We start from the raw sequence: 4,573 nt of genomic DNA on the forward strand, positions 1-4,573 counted from the left end.
CGCACTGCGCCTCCTCTGAGTCTCGGTATGCTTTTCTCTTTCCTTCTAGTTGTAGAATTTCCACTCAGCCAGCCTTCCTGTGGTTCTGGATGATGTCCGTTCTGTCTTTTAGTTGTATTTTTGAAGTGGTTGTTTGAGGCAGCAAACTCCGGTGTTTACCTATGCCGCCATCTTGGTTTCTCCTCTATGTGCTCTCTTAAGGGTGGTTATGCCTTCTAGGGATATTACTTCTGGCATTTCAAAGGTGTATTAATCTAGATGCACAAGGACAATAGACAAGACTGGCTTAAAAACCTTTCACTAAAGAACTTATAGGCCTGGGGTGTGATCTGCCCATTTAGGAATTCATGATTTATTGCAGCACCCCTTTTTTGTCCACAGGGGTTTGGATGGAACCAACGCTTTTCCTTTGCTCTCCTGGTGGGTATGTGCCCTGAACCTGGTTAATGTGACTATTTCACCCCCACCCCCCTCAGGCTATTGTGATTTGGTCAATGATGAGCATGTGACTGAAGCAGGGCCAATGAGGGCCAATCTGAGTTGTTCATTGGAACTAATAGGAAACTAACTCTCAGAGGTTACTGAGATATGAAGATGTAAGCCCAGAGCTGCTTAAGAGAGCCTGCCTGTGAATGAAGCCAACACAGGAAATAGGAGGGCCAAGAGATGGAGCAGTGCCTGGATGGAGCCATGCCTGAAGCCAAAATTACCTCTTTGAACATTTCATTTATGTGAGCCAAATAAGTTTTTTAAAAAATATATATTTTATTGATTTTTTTACAGAGAGGAAGGGAGAGGGATAGAGAGTTAGAAACATCGCTGAGAGAGAAATATCGATCAGCTGCCTCCTGCACACCCCCTACTGGGGATGTGCCTGCAACCAAGGTACATGCCCTTGACCGGAATCAAAGAGGGACCCTTCAAGTCTGCAGGCCGACGCTCTATCCACTGAGCCAAACCGGTTATGGCCAAATACGTTTTTTCTTAAGCTAATTTGACCTCTTGTTTTACTCATAAATAAAAGATTCCTAATAATTGACCTCTGGGTAGAAACTACTCCTTCCTCCTTTGTGTCTCCACTATCCTCTTTTGGCTCCTAGGCCGTGGTACTCATTGTTTATAAGTCAGCAAATTCATCATGTTCTTGCTCCTATTTGTTTAAAACCTTTCATGGCTTCCCATTTCGCTTAGAATAAAGACCTGTATTAGAGATCTATTACTGCATAAAAATTACCCCCAAACTTAAAATAAACATCTGGCTAGTTGCTGGCCGAAGACCTCCATTTCTTTCTATGTGAGCCTCTCCATGGATTGCTTGAGTAACCTCATAACCTGTCAGCTGGTTTCCTTCTGAGCTGATGATCCAAGAGAGACTGACACTGTCCTTTTATGACTTACTCTCAAAAGTCACACTTCAACACTTCTGCCTTATTCTAATTGTCAGAGTGAATCACTAATATTGAAGTAAGAACATCCAAACCTGTATAAAATTTTTACCAAAATTTATTTAAGCCAAATAAAAAATACACCTGGAAGTAAGATCTCAACAGACTGAGATCAATGCAGTGGAGAATAATAGTTTGCAGTGTTATTTATGCATTTGAGATTAAGGAGGGAACTTAATGAAGATTACACAGGTGGGAAAAAGCAAGGTGGGGACCCAACTACAGGGTAGTTAAGACTACATGGTCTCGGCCCTGGCAGGTGCTAAGTTGGTTAGAGTGTTGTCCCAATACACCAAGGTTGTGGGTTTGATCTAGGGTCAGGGCACATACAAGAATTAACCAATGAATGCATAAATAAGTTTCTCTCTCTCAAATCAATGAAAAAAAAGAAAGACTATGTGGTCTTGGCCCTAGCCCATGTGGCTCAGTTGGTTGAGCATTGTCCTGTGCACTGAAAGGTTGCCGGTTCAACTCCCAATTAGTGCATATACCCAGGTTGTGAGTTCAGTCCCTGGCTGGGGTGCGTACAGGAGGCAACTGATGGATGTTTCTCTTGCACATTGATTTTTCTCTCCCTCTCCCTCTAAAATCAATAAAAAAATATTAGTGTGGAAAAAAGCCCTGGTTGGTGTGGCTCATTTGCTTGGGCATTGTCCCATGCACCAAGAGGTTGTTGGTGGGTTCGAATCCCAGCAGTGCCTCCAAAAAAAAAAAGAGGTTGTTGGTTTGGGCACATGCTTGGGTTGTGGGCTTGATCCCTGGCTGGGGGAAGGGGGGGTGTGCAGGAGGCAACCCATTGATGTTTCGCTCTCTCTCCCTCTTCCTCCCTCTCTTTCTAAAAAATCAACTTAAAAAATAAATATATAGCATAGTCTATATTAAAAGAAAAGACTATGTGCTCTCTTGAGGATGGTCATGGTTCAGAAGGAGGAGTCTGAAAGGGGGCATTTCAAGGGTGTGTTAACCTAGATGCACAGGGCTGGTTTAAGGCAAAGGTAAACCTTTTACCAAATAAATCACATGCCTAGGGCAAGGCTACCCAGCATGTTCTGCCCAGTTAGGAATTTATGACCAGATCACCCTGTGAAGTCACTTTCTGTAGAATCTCTTTTTTATCCACATTAAGTATAGCCCACATGGGGATGGGGAGTGGGGTAGGAGGAGATTAAATTTGACCTCTTGAAGAGAACAATATAAAGAAATTTGTGGATATATTTTATTTTTTGTTAATCCTTACCTGAGGATTTTCCATTGATTTTTATTTTTTTAAAGAGTGGAAGGGAGAGGGAGAGACAGAGAGAAACAGCAATGTAAGAGAGACACATTGATTGGTTGCCTCCTGCACACACCCCGACCCGGGCTGGGGAACCTGCAACCAAGGTATGTGCTCTTGACTGGAATTGAACCCTGGGCCCTTCAGTCCGCAGGCTGACGCTCTCTACACTGAGCCAAACCGGCTAGGGCTGTGGATACATTTTATTTTATTTTTATATATTTTATTGATTTTTTATAGAGAGGAAGGGAGAGAGATAGAAACATCAATGAGAGAGAAACATCGATCAGCTGCCTCCTGCACATCTCCTACTGGGGATGTGCCCGCAACCCAGGTACATGCCTTGACCGGAATCGAACCTGGGACCTTTCAGTCCATAGGCCGACGCTCTATCCACTGAGCCAAACTGGTTTCGGCTGTGGATACATTTTAGAACCACCACAAGATCAGATCTTATTCTGGTGTTTGTCATCTGAACTGTTTGCTAGGTTTGAGAAATACCTCCATTTTATGTGGCACAGTTCACTCTCATGATAGAAGCTCAAAACGCTAGCTACTCCCCCCATTTCTCTTCCAGCTGAGGTTTAAGTTCTGCCAATTCATGAGATTCGTGCAATAGGCCTTCCTTTCCCCTGGCTGCTGGCACCAGTTTGCCTCTGGCACCCGGGGCCCAGGCCTTCGCTCTGGTCGAGTTCCGGCCGGAGCCGGCCCCGGAAACATCAGCCTTTGCTGCTCCGCCGGCCCAGAAACATCAGGCCTCACGGCTCTGCCGGCCCGGAGCCGTGAGGCCTCGCTGCTCTGCCGACCCCGGGGCCATCAGGCTTCGCTCCACTGCTTGGAGCGTACGTATGCAAATTAACTGCCATCTTTGTTGGTGGTTAATTTGCATATCGTGCTGATTAGCCAATGGGAGGCGTACCGAAGGTATGGTCAATTACCATGTTTGTCTATTATTAGATAGGATATTTAAATGCCATTTAACAAAGAAAAATCAACCAAAAAAAATGAGTTTGCGTGTCACCTCTGACAAGCGTGTCATAGGTTCACCATCACTGGCCTAGGAGGTTTTCTATTTTTGGTTAATCCCTTCGCAATCATTAAGTCTTAACACAGGACTGTGCCAAATGCAATCTACCTGTGGACTCACCTTCCTTCCCAGGGAGGCCCAGAGTTTACTGTAGGCCAATAATAGAAAAATGGCAGTAGACTTACACAGCATCTATCGTGCAATTGTTTCATATATAACTTTTCTTTTTATTCCTACAATAACCCTATAAGGTAGGTACTGTTTCACCTTGAGATATAGGTCAACTAACCAAGATCACATAGCCCCACAGTGGCAGAGCTGGGATCTGAACCCTGGCTGCCGGATTCCAGAGCCTGAGTTCTTTGCTATTACACCGGACTGCCTCTCCATGGCTGATTCCTCTTCCTCTGTGAGACCTTTCTTGACCATCAGAGCCATGGACAGTTCTCTCTGATGTTTACCTGCTGGATTGTATTGTATTGTGGGTTCTGGGCACTGACATCAGAATTCATTCTAGGCTAGAAAAATTCAAACCTGATCTCGGGGGTGAACAGAGTAAGAGTGGCTTTGGTATGAAGTCAGGATCCTTGGGTTCAAATTCCTAGGTATCACCAGACTGGCCAAAATTAGAGACCAAAACTAGCAAGTGCTGGCAAGGATATGGAATAAGTGGAACTCCCCCACAATGCAGGTGGGTATGTAGGTTGGTAGAAACACTCTGGAAAACCATTTGGCAGTATTTAGACAGGCTAAATGTACCTACCTATGATGTAGCAATTTCACTCCTGGGTATATTCGTGCACATGTACAACAAACAACACAGACAAA

This window comes from Myotis brandtii, unplaced genomic scaffold, assembly GCF_000412655.1.
Source record: "Myotis brandtii unplaced genomic scaffold, ASM41265v1 scaffold208, whole genome shotgun sequence".
In the NCBI taxonomy this organism is placed as follows: Eukaryota; Metazoa; Chordata; class Mammalia; order Chiroptera; family Vespertilionidae; genus Myotis; species Myotis brandtii.